Source organism: Terrapene carolina, unplaced genomic scaffold (genome assembly GCF_002925995.2).
Source record: "Terrapene carolina triunguis isolate 2854851 unplaced genomic scaffold, T_m_triunguis-2.0 Scaffold67, whole genome shotgun sequence".
NCBI lineage: Eukaryota > Metazoa > Chordata > Testudines > Emydidae > Terrapene > Terrapene triunguis.
In genome coordinates, this window is record NW_020664418.1 from 2,362,703 (window position 1) to 2,385,183 (window position 22,481).

The 22,481-nt window shown below is 50.0% G+C and overlaps 1 protein-coding gene across 2 annotated transcripts in view; it reads left to right on the forward strand.

Moving 5' to 3' along the window:
• Positions 1-4,505, forward strand: part of NTN3 (netrin 3) — a 100,532-nt gene extending 96,027 nt beyond the window's left edge. For both annotated transcript variants that reach the window (XR_002908056.3, XR_002908055.3), the window contains exons 9-10: positions 3,521-3,761; positions 3,979-4,505. The gene's annotated coding sequence lies outside the window, so the exon portion shown is untranslated. The remainder of the gene's footprint in view (positions 1-3,520; positions 3,762-3,978) is intronic.
• Positions 4,506-22,481: the final 17,976 nt, after the last annotated feature.

Here is a 22,481-nt window from a genome sequence, read left to right on the forward strand (position 1 = left end):
CGCTCCCGGCCTTGGAGGCTCCGGCCCGGCTCGGCCCTGACCCCAGCAGCGCCAGCCAAGCACCCCTGGTGGCTCCGGCCCCAGCGGCCCCGGTTCCGGCCGAGCACGCCGGCCCCGGTTCCGGCCCTGGCCGAGTGGCGCCGGCCGAGCACCCCCGGCCCCAGGGCGGCGGCCCCAGTTCCCGGAACGCGGCCGAAGGTGTGCGGCTTTCCCCCTACCTCTGCCATGAGGAGCCCTCCGGCCTCCCTGAAGGCTGTGCCTGCTGCTCCGCCGGGGGGAGCTGTCAGCCCCAGCTAGCCCTCGCCGCCAGCCCGGCCGAGCACCCCCGGCCCCAGGGCAGCGGCCCCAGTTCCCGGAACGCGGCCGAAGGTGTGCGGCTTTCCCCCTACCTCTGCCATGAGGAGCCCTCCGGCCTCCCTGAAGGCTGTGCCTGCTGCTCCGCCGGGGGGAGCCGTCAGCCCCAGCTAGCCCTCGCCGCCAGCCCGCCCCTGCCCCCCCCCGACCGAGCCCCTCCGAGGGGGGGCGCAGCATGGCCGCAGCGTGGCTGGAGGAGCCAGTGGGGGGGGGGGCGCGCTGAGCGGCCGGAGGAGGAGCCAAGGGAGGGCGTGGCCAGAGGAGGCGCCAAGGGGGGCGCCTTTTTTAGGTTTGCTCCCCCTGCACTTAGGACCTGGCTACGCCACTGGCTGGAGACAATATGTTTGCTTTGCTTGCAGCATTGCTGGGGGGGAGGGTGTTTTGTCAGGTTTGGCAATTAATGTTGCATCTTCCCAATGAAGGTGCAACTTTCTTCAGGCAGTGTTATGGCCACCTAACCCCTCCTCCCACCCCAGATCCCTTTGGCTTAGTCAAGTCACACGCAGCAAGGGAAGGCCAGGTAGCAAAACGAGGGAGGTTTCCTACATCAGGCCAAGTGTACAGGGAACATGAGGAAACCATTAATTGATTGGCTGGCCTGCCCTGTGTTTTTGTAAGGAAGAGTTAAAGACAGGGAACGGCTCGGGTCAGAGGGGTGGCCATCTGGTGAAACCCACTGGCTTCCTTCAGCGCAGGTTTTCCCACTGCTGTAGCGATGCAGAGAATGAGTTAAAAGAAAGAAAGAAAGAAACTGAGGTGTCAGAACCTCCACCCTCCCAAGCTGGGACTCTACCTCATGGCCCAGCTCTGACCCTGGTCACTCCCAGGCTAGCTGCTACTTCCTGCTCTTGGCTAGGACCTGGGGAGCGCATCTGCCTGTAAATATCACTGCTAACTTTCCGAGGGTGGCAGTGCAGGGACGCTCTGCTCTGGGAGACAGGGATGAGGTTACAAGGGGGTGCAGACATAGCCAGGAATTTCCTGTGATGGCTACAGAAAAGGAGGTGTTGGCTGCGGCTAGTATTAGGTTGGGCACCGTGCTCTTGGACTTCACTTGGATAGATTCAGCAACGCTAGAACTTTCCTCCTGCTCCACCCCCTGTCTGTTGTAATTTATTATTTGTATTACTGTATTGTCAGGAGCCCCAGTCACGGACAAGCCCCAGTGTGGTAGGTGCTGGGATCCTCCTGGAGCTTGCTGGGAAATGGTTTTTTTAATCCTGCACATATTTTCGAGAATTCAACTTTTTTCTCCATCTCAAATCAGAACAAAAAGTCCAGATCTTGAAAATATCCAGGAGCTGAAACGCTGATTTATTTCTTTTGTTTTGGGGCAATCAAAATGTTTCCTTTTCATTTTGACATTTTTAAACAGTTTTTCAGTCTAATTAGCTTAAGTTTCAAAATGACAAGTCATTGTGAACTGAAAAACTGGAATATTTCCTAGTGAAAATGTCAAAACAAAATGTTTCAACAACTTGGAATTTTTTTCTTTACTTTTTTCAAGTCAGGAAATTTATCAGTCCCAACCCTGTTTTGTGAATGGTTTCAAATGTGATGAATCAGCATTTTTGGACCAACTCTCCCTCTTTCTCACCTTCTCCTCCCCCCCCATTTTTTTTTTTCATCCCAACCTGCTCTCGATCCAACCCCTAGCTGGGGTTGAGAATTGAACTGAATTCAATTATTGAATCTGCCAAAGATCCCTTCTGTGACTGCGGGCAAACTCACTTAGTGTCTCTCTGCTTCAGTTCCCATCTGTACAATGGTGTCAATAATTCTGTCTTGTCAGGTAGACTGTAAACTCTTTGGGACAGAGGCTGTCTCCTCCTATGCCTATGTGCAACCAGCACCATGAGGCCCTGACCTCAAGCAAGGTGCTACAGTAGTTCAAATAATAAATCTGGTGGAATAAGCTGACATCTGAACTGCAGATAACATTTGATCCAAGAACCTCAAAGTGCTTTACAAGTGTTAATTCATTAAGCCTTACAGCACTACTTATGAGGTATATTATTACTGCCAGTTTAAAGTGGAGAGACGGGAGTCAATTTGGGAAACTGAGGTTCCTAACATTATAAAGGAAGCTAGCAATAGAACCCAAGAAAATGTCTAATCACCAGGACCTACCAGCTGCCTGAACTGGCTAGCACTGGGAGAGTGCTAGGGCATCCACCCAGGTTAGACACATTGAGATGTTACTGGGTAGTTTTAGGTGGAAGCGGACTGCTGGAGGGTGGAGTGGATGTGATCTCCCTGTTTATTTCATCCTGAATTTCCCTACCAATGGCCCATTCCTGACTGGAGTAAGAGGGGAATCAAGTCCTTATGTTCATTTTCTCCCTGGGGACTGATTTTTAAGAGTCTGATTCTGGAAGCTATTGAGCACTTTGGAGAGCTGCAAAGTCACTTAGCATTTCTCTCTGAAGCCCTCAGCATTAAGTGGTTCCAAGTAATAGCAGACAGAACAAAGTGAATTACCAAGCAGAATAAAATAAAACACACAAGTCTAAGCCTAGTACAGTAATAAAACTGAATACAGATAAAATCTCACCCTCAGGGATGTTTCAATAAATTTCTTTCACAGACTGGACGCCTTCCTAGTCTGGGCACAATCCTTTCCCCTGGTACAGCCCTTGTTCCAGTTCAGGTGGTAGCTAGGGGATTTCTCATGATGGCCACCCCCTTTGTTCTATTCCACCCACTTATATATCTTTTGCATAAGGCGTGAATCCTTTGTCCCTCTCTGGGTTCCCACCCCCTCCTTCTCAATGGAAAAGCATCAGGTTAAAGATGGATTCCAGTTCAGGTGACATGATCACATGTCACTGTAAGACTTCATTACCCACTTGCCAGCACACACGTATACAGGAAGACTTACAAGTAAACAGAGCCATCTACAGTCAATTGTCCTGGTTGATGGGAGCCATCAAGATTCCAAACCACCATTAATGGCCCACACTTTGCATAATTACAATAGGCCCTCAGAGTTATATTTCATATTTCTAGTTTCTGATACAAGAGTGATACATTTATACAAATAGGATGACCACACTCAGTAAATTATAAGCTTTGTAATTATACCTTACAAGAGACCTTTTGCATGAAGCATATTTTAGTTACATTATGTTCACACTCATCAGCATACTTTCATAAAATCATATAGAGTGCAACGTCACAGCACCTTTGCCTAATCGTAGCAGCAGCGAATGCAGGCGGTGATCCAAGAAGAAATTCTTTGAGCGGACACTGGACAACCTTTCGTCCTGTCAGCCACCACAACAAACAATTGCATCGACTTGCAGAATGGCTTGGTCCCTTCAATGTAGAAGGCTAATGCCCTCCTGACATCTAGGGAATGCAGCTGACGCTCCTCCTCCAACTTATGCAGCTTTGGAAAAAGACAGGTAAATAAATGTCCTGGCCCATATGAAACTACGAGACCACCTTGGGCAGGAAAGCCGGGTGTGGCCACAGCTGGACCTTGCACGAGATGAGGTCTGCCATGGCTTGGAACCAAGCCTCAGGGAGGAAGGCTCTGGCCTGAATAGAGTTGAGGACCGCTCCAATGAACTCTATGTGTTGTACCAGGATTAAGGTAGACTTTTTCTCATTTATTAACAGCCCCAGGTCGTGACAGGTGGAATAAACCAAATCGAGATGCTGCTGCACCTGATCCTGGGACCGACCCTTTATTAGCCAGTCGTTAAGGTACAGGTACATTTGAACACCCCAGCTCCTCAGGTAAGCGGCCACTAGCGCTATGCACTGGGTGAACACTCTTGGGGCTGACGAGAGACCAAATGGCATCGGCGTGAATTGGAAAAGGCATTGGCCCAGTGTAAAACTAAGGAAGCACCTGTGCCCTGGGAAAATGGAAATATGGAACTACGCGTCCTTCAAGTCGAGGGTGGCGTACTAGTCTCCCGAATCCAGGGAGAGGATGATGGAGGCCAGGGAGACCATGCAAAACTTTAACTTCTTGAGAGACTTGTTGAGGCAACATAGGTCCAAAATGGGTCAGAGGCCCCCTTTTGCTTTTGGGATTAGGACGTAGTGGGAGCAGAACCTCTTTCCTTTCATGTCTCGAGGGACCTCCTCCACCGCCCCCAGGTGCAGGAGGTTCTCAATCTCTTGGACAAGGAGTTGCTCATGAGAAGGGTCTGTGAAGAGGGATGGGGATGGGGGTGGGAGAGAGGGTCGGTCACGAACTTCAGGGTGTAATCCAAGGATATTACTTTGAGCATCCAATGGTCTGAGGTCAACCAAGACCAGGCCAACCGGAAGGGGCAGAGGCAGTTGAGGAAAGAGTGGGAGGGTGGGTCCTGGGAAGTGACAGGGACGTTGTCCTTGAGCGCACCCTCAAAATGACTGCTTCTGGCCTCCTTGGTTCCTGCAAGGGCCAGGCTGAGCAGATGAATGGAAGATGATGGGTGTCGCTGCTTAGACCCCTTGTCTCTATCCTTTCTCCTGTAGGTGCCCAGCCAGGGAGTCCCCCAGCACCTAGACTCTGGAGGAGGCGGAGGGTGGAACAGGTTCCTGGCCTACTGAGGAGTGTGGAGGCCCAAGGAACGGAAGGTGGCATGAGAGTCTTTAAGGTCATGGAGTCTTGAGTATGTGAGCTCAGAGAAGAGCCCCGCCCCCTCAAACGGGAGATACTGAATAGCGGCCTGCATCTCCTGGGATAACCCAGAGGACTGCAACCAGGAGCTGTGCCTCATGGCCACCGCAAAGGTGACCACCCTGGCTGCTGAGTCAGTAGCATCCCAGGCCATTTGGAGGGCCCACCCTTGGCATGACCGTGCCTTCATCCACCAAAGCGGCGAACTCCTGGGCTCGGTCCTGCGGGAGGGCCTCTTTGAACTTGTTAAGGGAGTCCCACAGTTAAAATTGTACCTGCCTAGCAGTGCCTGGTGATTAGACACCCTGAATTGCAGGCTGGCCGTTGAATAAATCTTTCTGCCAAATAAGTCCAGTGTCTTGGTGTTTTTTTTCCGGCATGCCACTGACTTGGCCCTGCCTGTTGTAGTAGGCAAAGAGCCTGAGATATAAGCCTGGTATGAGGCCTGGTATCAGATGCCTGGTATGAGGCCTGAGCTAAAGTAGTGGGCAAGCTTTGCTGATATAAAGCAAAGTTAGCAAAAGTCAGGCTCTGCCTGCTTGCAAGTTCACAGAATCTGGCAAGAACAGGGCTAATATTGCAGAAACACACATTTCTAAGAAGTGCTAGGCACAGAGTACTCACACAAACACATTCCAGAAGAATGGTACCAGAACATCCCGATATCAAGGATGGTACAAAAACAAGGATAACAGGAACACACTGACAGCTCCTAAAAGTATCTTTGTCCAGCCAAGGGGGGAATGGAAAGTCCTTCCATTCACTGAGCAGCATCCATTGCCATGGGTATACATGTCTTAATATCCTCGTAGAGTCTGTCAGGTGCTATTATCATGCTTTGTCGACAATAAACCTGGCCTGGTGCCTTCATACCTTAACGGATCTTGTGGTCATTGGGCAGTTCGCTCGAGGTCTGCTGTCTGTGCAGAGCTGGGGCAGCACACAGGGAGAACACACACATGCAGCCGAACATCTAACAACACCTGTCCCTTTCATTAACAGCAGACACAACCAGTGATGCCACTGGAGAGTGCAGATATTTGAACCCTTTTGCAGGGAGACAGTACTTCTTTTCTGCCTTCTTAGAAGTAGGCAGAATGGAAGAGGGGGTTTGCCACAGCGATTTGGCAATCTTAACGACCTCTGGGTGGACGGGCAGTGCGACCCGGGCTGGGGTGGAGAAGGATATAACATTAAAGGGGTCGTCGGACTCCTCCGTGACCTCCTCAATTTTTAAGTTTGAGTTGGTAGCCACCCTTTTAAGGAGGGCCTGCTGTTCCTTGAAGTCGTCAGGGGGGCTGACCGTTTGGGAGGGACCCGCCACTGCTTCGTCCGGAGACGACAACGACAAATGCACCGCCTGGGGAGTGGCGGGTTCCCCTTCCGTCTCCGGGGACGGCTCCCTAGGTGCTGGAGTCCAATGCGCTGCCCCTGCCTTGGATTCGGTACTGTGTTCCGACTCCGGTGCCGGCAATACTGGGGGCGGTTTGTCCAAGGTGGCCAGGGAGGACTGGCGGGAATATGGGATTGGCATAATAGGCACTCCCCACGGGTTCCAGTACAGCCATTGAGCATGCCACTGTCCCTGCTGCCATGCCATTGCTGCAGGCGCCATGCCAGTTTCATGGGTCAGCTGCGAATCACCACTCCCTGGCGAGGGGCTGAACTCCAGGTCCGACTCGGACCATTGCCCTTCCAGCGACCAGGCCGGAGCCATTGTGATCTGAGTCTGCCGACTGACCCTGGTCGGTGACTGGTGAGGCGAGGATCGCTGCCTGCCCAATGAGCGGTACCATTGGGATGGAGACCGGGGGCACAACAGGGAGTGATCCCACCCTGGTGGGAACCGACGTCTGGGAGACCATCTGGGTGAGGGTGACCTGCGCCGGGGCGATCTTTGGCGGGAAGCTCGCCAGTACCAGTACAGGGGACCAGTGCCTTGACTCAGGTGTCCCATGTCTCACCCAAAACTGCTGCCGACTTTAATGGGGTTTTTAGCACACACAATGGGACACAAGATCCACTCTGTCACAGCCTCCTTCTCCTCTCCTTACATCCTACAGGGATGTGAAAACACTGACCGTGTGACAGCACAGCCTTTCTAACCAACAGCCAGTGCTGCTGCATCACGCTTCTGTAAGACATTGGGGCTAAGTGAGCCAGCAGCAGAGTGGTCCCATTAGCTTCCGCAACAGGGCTTTGTGCTCTTGGTGATGAACATCTAGGGTTCAATTCCACCAATCTATGGTGGAAGTTGGTGCAGTTCAGACATACGTCTAGGGTTCAATTCCACCAATCTATGGTGGAAGTTGGTGCAGTTCAGACATCAAAACATCTGAAATGATGGCAAAGGGAATGCAGATGCTGGCTGGTTTGCTGCTTTGTATAGCAATCTTTCCTTTGTTCCTGTGCAAAAGACCACCACCTTTAAGAGAAAGCCCTTTCCAATAACCTACCCAGCTTACGCTAGGAAATTTCCAGTCTTGTCTGTTTCACAAAATTAACTTGCAGGGAGTGTGAGATGAAATCACACGTCTTTGTCTTCTGAGGGCTCTTTTAGACTTTTCACTGGCATCCTCTGCACCAGCCATAAATCTCTGCTATTGCCTTCAAGTCGAACATTTCCTCTGAGCCCCATTATTAATATTCTGAAAGATCCTATAACCCCCCAGATGGAAAAATAGAGAGAGATTTTCACATGTGCCATAAAATGCACTGCCCATCTATTTCAAATGGATGTGGCAATATATAAAACATACTTGAGGAATGAGCCAGTTTTCACGGTATTTAAAATAGGTGGCATGATGTAATTGGAATTTACAATAGTGGAGTAGATTTAAACTGGGACTGGGTCACATACCATACATCTCAAATCTCATGAAGATTTGGCTGGTTCTACAATACTAAATGTCTTTTGTACCTTGTCTCCTACATTTTAAATAGATGAATGGCTTCTGTGAAATATAACCGTATGAAAATGCATATTTTCCATCCAAGTATTAAAGGGCCTCTCAGGAGAGGTGAAATTTACATTGCCTCCACTTCAGCTATATAGACAGTGCATAGAACCAACAGACTACTAAATAATACAGTGCACACACTTTCACTGCCAGATCTCAGAGCTGCCTGGTTACCCCAGTTTAATGGTGCAGTGATTCAGTTACAATGGTGCAAGTGGTGCAGTCGTACCAAGGCCTATACCATTATGGGAGGCTAGGACAGAGCACACCACTAACCACTTGTCTGGCGCCTCCTCCTGGTCACACTGGGGATTGGCTCTCGAGGTCAACGCCCCTTCCTGCAGTCGCACACCATCACACCATCTCTCTCAGGTCTGCAGCTCCTCTCTTGTCCCAGGAACCGCAGCATCCTCTTCACATCTCACTCCTCCAACAGGTCACTCAGAGTTCCCCCTTCCAGGGTATATCAAAGTCTTTCCTTCAGCAGCCCTAGGCAGTCTTCCCATTCACTGCCTCAGGTACCACTCCTTCAGTGGCTGGTAGGGGAACCCGACCTGCACTATACTCTGGGTCCAGTCCAGGGATCCTCCACCCAGCAGTTCTAGACTTCCTCCTCCATCCCTCACTGCTCCTTTCCTGGACTGTTTCCTACCACTCCTGGTTCCCCTCCTTGCCCTGAGAGTACCAGCTCCAAACCCTCCTCCTTCTTCCCTGGGAGACACTGCTGCCTGTGTCTGGTGCCAGCTTCCTGGCTTTATAGGTCCTGCCTGTTCCTGCCCAGCTGAGTCTGCTTGCCATCAATCCCCTGCTCCCTGGCTCTCCCTTCAGGTGCAGCCTGTGGAGTTAATAGGCCTACCTGGCCCCTTAACCCCTTCCAGTCCTGGGTAGGTGGACACCCCATCACAGGGGCCCAACCAAACAGAGCCGTGGTCCAGCACTTCACCTGGCCAGGGGGCCGCCATGCTTCGGAGGCTTTGCAGCGCTCGGAGTGGTGCGACTCCCCTCCCCCCTGGTGCCAGGCCAGCACCTCCAGCTGGTGGAAAGAGGAAGGCTCCACTCTCTCACCACCCCTCCCTGGCCGTTTGCTTGCAGAGGGAAGGGGAGGAATCACAACAGACTCAGAGCCAAGCAGAGCCCCACTCTGCTGACACAGCACAGGCTAGGCCTAAGAGACATGCCCACAGCCACGCCACAGATCAGTGGCAGAGTAAGGAGCAGAAACCAGCCCCTCCCAGCCCCTCCCAGTGCTGTGTTCTTCCCACTAGGCCACAGCAGCCCCTGGGTGCTTAGTGTTTGCATTGCTAATGGTGCCTCACAAGCTCAGATAAGGGGCACTTCAAGACAGAAAAGGGCCAGCTGCAGCCACCCCCATCCTCCTGCCTCTCCACCCCCCACCCCACCCCCTGACAGCCCGAGTGAGCAAAGCTCAGAGGTGGCCAGTTCTGGCACCGTCCGCCCCATCAGGAGCAAAGCCCCAGCTCTTGCCCAGCAGTAACACAAATGACATCTCTCACTCGTTCGCTGCAAGGAGAGGAGAGTGACGCTGCAAGGACTGACTGGCATGTTACACAGCACAGCGAGGAGTTGGGTGAGCCGAGCAAGTTGGATCTCCCCTGCACCTGCTCATCAGTGTGGGTGGGGACAGCTGCTCCCAGCCTCCCACCCCCACAGGTTACCCAGGAGGGGCACAACGCCGTAGAAGGGGAGAGAAAAGCAAATGGCCCCCTTGATTCATTCTGGCCCCTATTGCAAATGTAGTTCCCAGGTAGCTCCTTGGAGGATGCCGAACTTTCCTCGCTGCTCCTAATGCACCCAGCTCATAAGAACCGGTGTTATGATGTCCGTGGATAGATCACCTGTGGGCTCTGAACCTGGAGCCTCATACTCTCAATCTATGAGCTAAAGAAGCAAGTGCCACTGCTCTTAGCAGCAGCAGACCCATCGACTGGTGTATGTGGTCCAGCCATTAGAGGGAGACAAAGAACCAAGCTCCACCCACCCAGGTTATGCACCTTACGGGCCCAAGCTCCATTTCTCTGCTGGCCCAGCACCCAGCTCAGTTGCAAGAGCATGTACAATTAACCCCTTTGGATCCCCCACCCCCACCCTGAGTCCTCTCCCCAGTCTGTGGCATTGGCTAGTGGGTCCAGGAGGAGACACAGGCAGAAATCCAGGGCCCTGCCCCATTATTAGGGACATTCCCTGAAAAGCCAGCAGTTCTAGCCCTGGTGTGGGTTTGTGCTGGCCCAGCTCACTGCGTTCTGCTGCTGAAAGCAGACAGGAAATAGCTGCTATGTGGGGCACAAGCATTTGAATCTCCTCCAGCAAAGCTTCTTTCAAAAGAGGTTCATAAACTTGCTAAGCTAGTGCCCTGGCCTGCCAAGGTGCCCTCAGCTCCCACTAGAGTCCAGGCACAAATGCACCATGCTTACCAATGGTGCTGAGTCTCTTTGGCACCGTACTCTGCCGATCTGTGTGAAGCCCTGGTATTTCCGGCACTCATGAGCCTTTCAGGGAACAACTCCTCTGCCCAACTCAGGTTAGTTTAGGAATAGTTGTAACATGGAGTGTCTGGCAGGTGAAAAACATTTGCTACAATCTATGTTACTATCCAGCCCCCTCACTGTATATCTGAGAGCATCACCGGTATGCCTGACCTTATCCCGGCTGCACCGCTGTGTCTCGTTATGCTGATGGGAACTGAGCACAGAGGGGGGCCACAATGTTCCGAGTGACTAGTGATTCTGGGGGCCCAGCTGCAGACCTGGATGCTGAGCACTGCACTGTGCCTGAAGATGAACACCAAAAACGGAGCCACTCAAAATTCCTAGTCTCTTTTGAAAATCCTGGTCTAGGACCCAGCCCCTCCAGGGCAAAGATTTTAATGGAGAATACGAGCCTAAACACCTTTGAGAATCTGGGCCTATGTGATTCAAAGTCATACAGTGAGGCTATGGGAGACATGAATGCATGGCTCTTGATTCACAGGCCATTGCCTTACCCACAAACCTTCCTGCTAAGTCAGCTAAGCGTTAAATAGCTGACCCCAAAGCTGCATCACTTCATATTGTCTACAGTGCAATAACTTCAGCAAGGATTAAATCCCCAACACAAAAAGGGGTTAGCTAGAGCCACCCAGGGCTGGCTGGGTGGCTGGCAGGGAAACAAACCAGGGACTTTTATTGCAGGTTCTTCCTCCCTCCCAGATACAGCGTCTGCAGCTCTGCTTCTGCTGCCTTGCTCCAGGGCTGGGGATGATGCTTTCTGCAGGAGTCCCACTGGGAAGTCTTTCTGCATTAGAGCTGTACAGCCTCAGACACCAAAGCTCCTATCAGCTGATGGAGGAGTATGGCTGACGTTAACAGAGAAAGTCTGGTCTGGTACTCAGAGGGAGAGAGTCAGGCTTCCTAGTGTGGTCCAGTGGACAGAGACACAGTCTAGGAGTCAGACTTGCTGGTTTCTATTCCGACTTCCAGAACTGAGTCATTATACTCTAGCTGGAACCCAGCTTCCATTGAGATCCTCTAGAGTGCCTCCTACTGGGCCAAAAGACTGTTATGCTGCAGCAGACTGGCCACTAGCTTGCCACGCACATTTTGCAGATGTGTTAGGTGGCTAAAGCAACAGGTACCAGAAACTCCAGTCTTGATTAAAACATCCATCTTGATTTAAAATTGCCAGTGATGGAGATTGCACCACCAGCCTTGGTCAGTTGCCCCAAAGGCCAGTTATCCTCACCATTAAAAATGTACGCCTTATTTCCAGGCTGAATTTGTCAAGCTTCAGCTTCCAGCTGGATCGTGTTACACCTTTGTCCGTTGGATTGACGAGCACATTAGCAAATGTTTGTTCCCCACGTAGGTACCTATAAACTGTGATCTAGTCACCCCTTCAACTTCTCTTTGTTATGCTAAATAGACTGAGCTCCTTGAGTCTCTCACTAGAAGGCAGGTTTTCTAATCCTTGACTCATTCTCATGGCACTTCTCTGAACCCTCTCCAATTTACCAACCTTCTTCTTGAATTGTGGACCCCAGAAATGGCCCCAGTATTCCAGCTGTTGTCACACCAGCACCAAATACAAAAGGTAAAATAACCTCTCTGCTCCTACTCAAGATTCTTGCATTTATGCATCCCAGGACCACATTAGCTCTTTTGACCACAGCATCGCTATGGGAGCTCATGTTCACCTGATTGTCCACCCCAAGCCCCAAATCTTTTTTCAGAGTCACTGTTTCCCAGAATAGAGTCCCCTATCCTGTAAGCATGGCCTACATTCTTTGCTCCTAGATGTACACATTCACATTGAGCCATATTAAAACACATCTTGTTTGCTTGTGCCCAGCTTACCAAGCGATCCAAATCGCTCTCAGTCAGTGACCCATTCTCATCATTATTCACCACTTCCCGGTACGAAGGCAGTCCAGTAGGTGGACTGCTGAGGTGCCAGGCAGTGAGATGGGTCTGAATGGGCAAGCTGGTTCCATTTTGACAAATCGGCATTTTCCAATGGAAGAACGTTCTGACCGACTCAAGTTCTGGCTCTCTCTGGTCCCCTGCCTTGGTGGAGGTGGCACAAGAAGCTTTTCAATCTATGTTGATTTGGAAGAGGAACCATTGTTGCTGGGGTTCCAGTTGCATGAAGTATTTCTTAAGGAACGGTATGTGCTGGGCTTCTGTTAGGTTTGGCCCGATTTGGCAGAGTGGACTGGTATAGTAGAACCCCAGACTTCGCTCCCATGAATGGAAGGGATTAAATTATTCTGCGTAATTATTTTAGCAGTATTTTGTTGGTGAACTGTATTTGTGGTTTTGTTATAGCACAGAAGGCCCTCACATCTTTCTCCCAGGATGCTTTTATAATGAGTCTGAAGATCACTGAGGCATGTATTATGAGGTTCAGGTATATAGAATTTAGAGTGCATTCTATTTCAGTGTCTCAGCAACACAGTTTAGGCTTGTTTGAGTTGTTTTCAACCTTTTCCTAATTTTGGGCCTCTTAAGTTATGGGATCCCAGGTTGAGAGACCTTACAGGGCCTGATTTTCAGAAGATGCTAAGCACCCACCCTCAGAAAGTTAGGGCCCTTTAAAGTGTCTCAAGTTGGGTTTCTAAATACCGAGCCCCCCAGAATCACTACTCACTTGAAAATGTGGGCCTTGGTCTTTTCCAGATTGGCCTGTACAGCTGAAGGATTGCATCATGTTTCTAGTAGGTGTAAGTCTCTTGGGAGGCCATCTTGCACATGTGATAGTATGCCCAGGTTCTCAGCATTCAGGGAGCACTTTCTGGAGTTGTTTAGCGAATTGCTCCAGAAGGCTGAGTAGGTCATAGAATATTAGGGTTGGAAGAGACCTCAGGAGGTCATCTAGTCCAATCCCCTGCTCAAAGCAGGACCAATCCCCAACTAAATCATCCCAGCCAGGATTTTGTCAAGCTGGGCCTTAAAAACCTCTAAGGATGGAGATTCCACCACCTCCCTAGGTAACCCATTCCAGTGTTTCACCACCCTCCTAGTGAAATAGTGTTTCCTAATATCCAATCTAGACCTCCCCCACTGCAACTTGAGACCATTGCTCCTTGTTCTGTCATCTGCCACCATTGAGAACAGCCGAGCTCCATCCTCTTTGGAACCCCCCTTCTGGTAGTTGAAGGCTGCTATCAAATCCCCCCTCACTCTTCTCTTCTCCAGACTATATAAGCCCAGTTCCCTCAGCCTCTCCTCGTAAGTCATGTGCCCCAGCCCCCTGATCATTTTCATTGCCCTCCGCTGGACTCTCTCCAATTTTTCCACATCCCTTCTATAGTGGGGGGACCAAAACGGAATGCAATACTTCAGGTGTGGCCTCACCAGTGCCAAATAGAGAAGAATAATCACTTCCCTCTATCTGCTGGCAATGCTCCTACTAATACAGCCCAATATGCTGTTGGCCTTCTTGGCAATGAGGGCACACTGCTGACTCATCTCCAGCTTCTCATCCACTGTAATCCCCAGGTCCTTTTCTGCAGAACTGCTGCTTAGCCAGTCAGTCCCCAGCCTGTAGCAGTGCATGGGATTCTTCCTTCCTAAGTGCAGGACTCTGCACTTGTCCTTGTTGAACCTCATCAGATTTCTTTTGGCCCAATCCTCCAATTTGTCTAGATCACTCTGGACCCTATCCCTACCCTCCAGCATATCTACCTCTCCCACCAGCTTAGTGTCATCTGCAAACTTGCTGAGGGTGAAATTAATCCCATCATCCAGATCATTAATAAAGATGTTGAACAAAACCGGCCCCAGGACCGACCCCTGGGGCACTCCGCTTGATACCGGCTGTCAACTAGACATCGAGCCATTGATCACTACCCGTTGAGCCAGACAATCTAGCCAGCTTTCTATCCACCTTATAGTCCTTATAGGTCACTGGTCACCTTATAGGTCATTGATTTAGGGCAAGTAACTTAGAGCTGGATTCTCCTACCCTAACACACTTTGAATAGTTCCTTACTCTGAGACTTGTTCCTTTGGTTCAGACAGGTCTGCTTGCAGTGTAAGGTCCTGCATATAATAAGTAAGGGTGGCAGAATCTAGTTCTTCACAATTAAGCCAATTTAGTAGGATGTCAGCAGACTCAAGCCCCCTTCTAGGGTTTTGTGCATCTGTCACAAGGTCCAGGAGCCTCCATTCAACATACCAGTACATTGGGGCCTTCACATCAGAATGCACCTGGCACATCAGATTTTAAGTAGAGCAGGAGTGGGCTGAAAAGAGCTCTGCAAGTGCTAACAAAATAAATACAGGGCTACTGTAAATTCCATGTTCCAATAGTGCTTGGGCCAAATGATGAAGAAAGGGAACATGCTAGCTATCTACTGGTACACGCAGAGTATAAACACTGAGCATGGAGAGGGTGTAACTAGGATGAAACTGAATGAAGAGGACATTTAAGACTGATGTATTTTTCTAACAATTATACCTGTTAGAACGTGGAATAGTCTCCATGGGGAAATGATGGGGAGCTCCATTGCTTGGGACACTTAAAACTAGACCAGATCAAGCACTCAGTGTAGTAGGGAACAATCCTGCATTGACAATGGAGAAAGATTAGATGAGCTAACAGGTCTTCTCCTGAAGATATGCCAGAATGCACCACTCTGGGACATCATAGACACCTGAAGTCTTGTGTCATGTCATATACCACTTTGTGTGTGATGGAAATTTGTGCCTCTATGATGACACCAAACAGTGAATTCTGGGATATCTTCAGCAAGCCAGGAGGAGTCAGGGAACATCACAAAAATGCCTCATTTCTAGAATTCTCTAAAAAACAATGAGAAGTGTTTCAGTGCTTCAGGTGCTTCAGTGGGGTTTTTTACCCACAAAAGCTTATGCCCAAATAAATCTGTTAGTCCTTAAGATGCTACCGGACTCCTCGTTGTTTTTGTGGATACAGACTAACATGGCTACCCTTCTGATATTAGAATTCTCTGTATCCCTGGATCTTTATGTCACATCCTCCCTACCCCCTTCTCTTACTGTCCATTTCTCTGCCTCCCCACTTCCTGTACCCCCTTTCACTTTTTACATGTCTCTTGCTGTTTGGCTGATCACCGCCCCCCTCCCCATCAGTGATAAATTACTTATTCAGATAAGCATATTCCACACACCTAACTCATCCCTCCTTTGACCTCAGCTCTGAGCCACTGCTAGTAGATAAGAACTGGCCACAATTACATTGGAGAGGGGACCACCATTGGACCCAGGAAGACATGTATTGGTCACTTTCCTTCTTCTTCCAAATCCAAAACTCTCCTAACTTTGCCCTCACTGTTTCTCTTGGTCATATAGGCTTGCCAAGGGTTCAGTCCTTGTACCATGTTTCTGATTTACCTTGGGCAGCTCACACAGTTAAGAGATGTCCATGTGTGTGTGTGTGTGTCTCTCTCTCTCACACACACCTCATTCCCCTTCCCCTCTCCCACAACACACATCTGCTCACTCGGTTACAGAGAATTCGTTTCATCTCGCTATTGAGTGGTTTATTTCTTTTGAGCAAGTTAAAAGCCTGTCTCCCTTGATTTAGTGAGTCAATAGTGGCTGGGAGGGGGAAAAAAGAATGAAAGAAAGAAACAAAATAATGAAAAAAGGTCTCTGGAACATCTGGAGTTGCTCTTAGGCAAGACGCAATATACCCAGCCAGATGTTGGGTGACTGGCTGCTACTTGGGAAATGTCAACATGTCAAACTTCAAAATTCCATCCACCGCCACTCTCTCCCCTCCTCCTGTCCTTCTCCCTCCTCAGCCTCATGATTGGCTCCCTTCAGAGATGCTGCCTGGGGCACCCCCTGTTGGTGGGATTAAGATTATGACAAGGCTTGGTTCAGAATAGGACCCTGCTGAGCTTTCTGGGAAAGTCCTGGTGCTCTGAGCTTTTATGAGGACAATTTGCTTGGAGTTTTGACCCTTGGAAACCCCAACTTCATCCAACTTGAGAGAGTTGCAGAACTTGGGAGCTCTTGATACAGCTTCAGTTAGGAACAGGTGAGCTTGAGGCATTGCGAACAGATGCTCTCCCGTGGTTTCAAAGGGCAGAGAGTAAGGCTGCAGTGAGAATGTTTGGATCATGGAGCTGAACTAGTTGGTAGCCTGTCCCAGGAGTGGTCTTGTTCTGACCTCTTCTCCTCCATTTCTCACTCACACCACTTCTCTTCTTCCCTTCCACTGATGCCCTCTGAAAAGCTCATGGTGGTTGATGAGATTGTGACACTGGCATAAGCCAGACAATCATCACCTTCCTCCTGCACTCCTCCCGCTCTTTCCACGGCTACCCCTCTTAAATTCATTTCCATCCTGCAGTCCCACCAGTTATAATTGTGATGGGTTCCCTACAGGGTGCCACCTGGAACTGGGGTACCACTGACCCCTCTGACCCACCAGCCTTGGCTCCTTCTCCCACTGTGCTGCTGTGACAAGCTGCAAAGCCCTCCAGCCTGCACTTTCACCAGCATTCATACAGGTAGGGACACACCCAGCTGCAGTTACATGCAGGCTCTCTAACCATCATCTTCCCAGCCTGGGACCTCAGAGCAGTACCGTCCTGCCCTGGTCAAATCTGGCCAGTATATGGGTTTAACACCTGGTCTGCCTCTCCCTCAATATGAAGAGGACCATGCACAGTTGTGGTAACCAAGATGAGATTTTCCCCAGACACCTTAGTCAAACGCACACTGGTTTGGATTAAAACATAAAATAAAATCTATCCTTAAGTGATTATAAGTGATAGCAAACAGTTCAAAGCGGATTACCTAGTAAATAAACAAAACCACAAACTGATCTTAACATACTACATAGGTAGGATATGAATTAGCAAATTCTCACCCTGGTGATAAACACGCTGGCAGATTCTTAAGGCATAAGCTGCCTTTGCTTTGCAGCTTGGGTTTCCCAGGTTTTCATACACAGGCTAGAAATCCCATCACTTCTCCCAGTTCAGTCTTTGCTCCTTAGGTGTTTCCAGGTGTGTTGTTGTAGGGAGAGTGAGGTACTATCATGATGTCATTTCCCCCTTTTATATCTTCTTCCCACTTGCTGGAGCTGGAAAGTTCTTTTGCTGTGACCTGGGTCAAACAGTTCCCATTGTGTAGTGCTATCTCTGAGAGGTTGCTATTGTACACAGTTCCTGGGGTAATCCTTGTGCTTGTGTGCATTTCCTCAATAAGCCATTAACATTGTTTGGCCTTTTTACTGTTGTACCTGAAAGGCTGCTTGTGGGTGTTTTCAACCTCACGTTTCAGTAACACATACCTAGCCAAACTTCATAACTTCACATACGACGACAGCACATACAATCCAATGAGATATTAATGTCTAGCAGATCAAGACTATTAGAATGATACCTCACGAGGCATCTTGGTGAAAGTGCTTTGGTCCTGTTTTGAGCAGGGGGTTGGACTAGATGACCTCCTGAGGTCCCTTCCAACCCTGATATTCTATGATTCTATGATCCTTTGTACAAAACATATCCTAATTATATGACAGTGGTGAATAAGGGGGTGCCAGGGTGTCATAATAATCATTGCATCTCCTATTGTTAACTGCAACCCAAGTGTTTGAGTCAGGGTGTTGTGACGGCCACATGTCTAGAGGACAACATGATCCCAATGACCCATCCATACTGCATCTGCAGAAGCCATTCGTGGCCCACAGGAGTTGGCATCCAGAAAACTCAACAGGTTCCCCATCTCCACTTGCCTGGCTATCAGCTTACCTCTTACCCGAGGTTCAGCAGTTAATGTCTGTAGACTGCATCTCACATGAAAAACATCGTGTCAGGGTTAAACATTGTTATTGGGCCAAAGCCTGGGATTCTTTCTCAGTTCTTACTCAGGCTGAATTCCCATTGGCTGAGTTATAACTGCATGAGGATGTCATTGGCGCATTGTTATTAGGCTGCAAATAATTTCCTGACACATGGCATTGATTTTGAGCGTGGTTCTGTTGGGAACATGTGACCGAACGGCAAGGGAATGGGGGAGACAGCATTGGCCTGCCAGCTATTTGTTGAACGTGGTCAGTATGCTCAGCACTGTGGAAGGCCAAAGGATGGGCTCTGCTCCACAGAGCTCACAGGCTACAGGCCAGACCATGGAGATGCACTGAGGGAAGCAGGGTTGGTTGCAGGGAGTGACTGCATAGAGATTGAGCCCAACTGCAAAGACCCAGCACAACTGTAGGGTCCCAGCACAATTGCAGCCCTTGTATTAAAGCAAATACCAGGGTTGCCTGCGATGGTGCAATACACCCCCAAGAGAGGTAGGGAGAAGGGGATGGGGGTATGAACCAGCCCCCTCATTGCACCAGACATCAGATCTGCCCGGCTGCGGAGGGGGTGCAAGAGTGATTGTGCTCTGGAGAGCATGGCAAGGTGTTGCATCAGGCCTCCCTGAGGACTAACAGGAGGGGCTAGGGGGTTGGGACTGATGTGTTGCCAGAGCTGGGTGGGGGATCAGCACTGGAATAGCCAGGGGGCTGTGGGTCAGGACTGTGGGCTAGGTTGTGGGGGGAAGCATAATTCTTTAATTACTTCATGTTTCCACAGTGCTTTGAAACGCTGCATGCTGCAGAAAGGCTAAGCATTCATACTGTGTCTGAGGTCCTGTGTTATTACTGTCTTGTCTGCCCCATGCCAGCCTCTGTCCAGGGGCACCTGGCCCTTTCAAGAGTCCCAGACAGCCAGGAGAGAAGCTCTTTATTGCTCCCCAGGCGAACTCTGCTACAGATACAGATCAGCAATTTATCAATGAGAAATTGCAGACTGGGCATTTGGGCAGAGGCAGCCAGTGGGCTCTGAGCCGCTCCCATAAAGAGGGAACTTGGATTAATCTTTTTTTTTTAATAGAATTAAAGAGAAAAAAGGGTCGGATCCTAAGCTGATGTAAATGGGCACAGCTCCACTGACGTCAGTGGGGCTACAGTAATTTACACCAGCTGAGGATATGGCCAGGAGCGAGTGGAACAGATGCAGGGAGAGAGCGAGAGCCCTTCAGTGAGAACCCTGCATAGCATAAGAGGTGATGTCCTTCATAAACTGGACATGCTCCATCTACCGCGACACCCCAGTGTAACAGCAAGAGCACAGGAGCAGGCGCAGCGGCTGGAGGGGTCATCCTTCATACACTGGACATGCTCCATCTATCAGCAGCTTGGGATGGTATCAGAGGGCTGTGTGCTCTTGAATAGGCTGTTCTGCAGAACTCTGGACACGGTCCATCTAGCCCACAATGTGGTGCCCATCAATCATCGAGCCGGGGCATCCAGGAGAGTCACCCAGGGCTGCCTGCGAGTGAAATATTCCTTTTTTCCACAAGTGGCTCCTGCTTATAAATTATGAGCCGCAATGTCAAAAACCAGAACCCGGGAGTTAATCAGATCATTATTCCAATAAACTGCCAGGGATGGCTGGAGAAATGAAAGACTTCCCTGGACAAGGGGAATTCTGGGATAGCACCCTCCCGGCGTGGGCTAAGGAGAATTCTGGGATAGCACCCTCCCGGCATGGGCCAGGGGAATTTCGGGATAGCACCTTCCCAGCATGAGACAAAGGGAATTCAGGGATAGCACCCTCCCAGGGTGGGCAAAGGGAATTCTGGATATCACTCTCCCTGCTGTTCAGGGCCTTTCTTTCCTGTGCCATATGGTCACATCCCTGCCAATGTACTGTAATTTTAGGCCTGGGACCCTAACCATGTCCCCCTCGAATACACCTCAATTCTAAACTTTCCCACCATTATTATTCCAGTCCTAGGCCTTCCTGAGCTGAGCTGTCCATCATGTGGAATTAGGCAGTGAATTGGGATGTGGGTGATAACTCTTTGTGTGATGCATCTAAACCACTTCTTCATCATTCCCCTAAGCCCCAAAACTGCAGAAGTTTAGCATCTGACGCACACCCGCACTCCCCCAGCAGTTGCAGCTTGGCTCCTGTCCCATGGTGCTGGGCCCAACTCCCTGCTCTGGGCGTTGTGACCTGGCATGCAGGTCACAGCGCCACTCAGTTTGAGGGGCAGCCAGGGCCATCTTAAGGGGCTGCTGGGCCATACCTGAGTGACATTGCAACTCCTGGGCTCTTTGAAACAGGGGGCCCAGGGCAAACTGCCTCATTTGCCCCACCCTCCCCCCGGGCAGCCCTGTCCCCCAATTGGCACCCTGCTCAGGGCTGGCTCCAGGCACCAGTGCAGGAAGCAGGTGCTTGGGGCAGCCAATGGAAAGGGGTGGCACGTCCGGGTCTTCAGCAGCAATTCAGTGGCGCGTCCCTCAGTCCCCCTCAGAGGAAAGGACCGGCCGCCGAATTGCCGCCAAAGAATGAAGTGGCGCGGTAAAGAAGCCGCTGAAGTGCCGCCGATCATGGCTTTATTTATTTATTTATTTTCCCCCCTCTTTGCCGCTTGGGGCGGCAAAAATGCTGGAGCCAGCCCTGACCCTGCCCATGGTGCATGCTGGGCATACAGCTGTGGGTGCCACTGCAGCCCCTTGTGCTGTCTCTGCCTCTCTCAGGAATGCTGCTGCTCTCCCTTCCACATGTGCAGTGGGACTGGGTGGCGCGAGGTACTATACAGTGTGAGCAAAGGGCACCCATTCTGGCCCTCATTATTGTGGGACTTTAAGAATTAATTCCGGGGGAGAATGACTAGTGCCTAATGGATTTAGGAGCATAAATCCCACTGAAAGCCAATGGGACATATGTTCCTAAAACCCTTAGGTGCTTTTGGAAATCATCCCCTTTAAGATGCTCAAATGTGGTGGCTGTTGGTGGCGGGTTTAAAATCAAACTTTAATCTGAACTGAGAGAGAGAGAGAGAGAGAGACATCCTTGTACCAGATACTGACAGCCAAATGGGCCAGGCTTAGTTTTCTAGGGGTTCCTTCTGAAAATGTAGATAACACTGGCTTGAACCTCCACCCAGAAACCTTGGCAACTCTCTCTACCATGCTGGACACTGCTGAAAGGCAACACTTCCCCACCCACAAGACTGAGTCCAAGGATTTAAAACAAAGAAAACTTTAGGGAGGGGGGAGGAGAGAGACAACAAAATGAACTTGGGAAAGCCATCCATTAATTAATTAACCATAATATTAACTAATTAACAATTAATATTATCTATTAACAATATTAGGTAAGACCCCACCACCACACCCATGGTGCCTATGCCTTAACAATTGTCCCAACCTCAGTCCCTCTCTTGCAACTGAGAGTGGCTGGTGTGTTCTAGCCACATCCTTCCTCCCCAGCTCCCCCCTCACAGTGTGTTGTCCTGGGTTGGTGGAGTCCAAGAATTCTGGCCCTGCCCCAATCTGGAGGCTCTGCCACTTGCCCCAGCTGAGATGATTTCAGCTTTTATTGCTGGGTAGGGAGGCCTGCACCACAGGTCCTTGGGTAGGCTGCTGCTCTCTGCAACTTCAGCCTGAACTACCCCACAATCATCACCTGCATCAATGCTGCCTCTATACCATTCAGTGCTTCAATATCACCTGGGTTCTACATCATATGCTGTTTTATAGCTCACACAGCTTAGCTTCTCTGGTATATAATACACTCTTGACAACCGTCCCCCCTCCCCCAAATATAGAATTCTCTAACTACTTCTCCTTTTCAGCCTGTCCAAGCTCCTAAACCCAGCTATGGCTGACTGTGATTCTGGGTCAGAGTGACCCCTCACCACAGGTACATTTGGTGTAGCTCTCCTGTCCCTTCATATCCCAACAGAGACAACAGCATTTTGTTGCCCCCAAACTCAAAACTTATCTGTATTTAACCAGAATGCCCCAAATTGTCCCATCACTGACATGCAAATGAGGCCTATCCCAAGCAGTCATTTCCCATTGCTTGCCAACAGATGCCAGCAGAGAGCTCCCTACCCAATGGAGCCATGTTCACCGGTGTTCTCAAGCAGCTCTGGGCTGCTCTGCTCTCTGTTTACCAACAGATGCCAGCAGTGAGGTCCCTACTCTCAGGGTTTCAGGCCACAGGGTCTACATGTATCTATAGAACTACAACTACAACCTTCTGA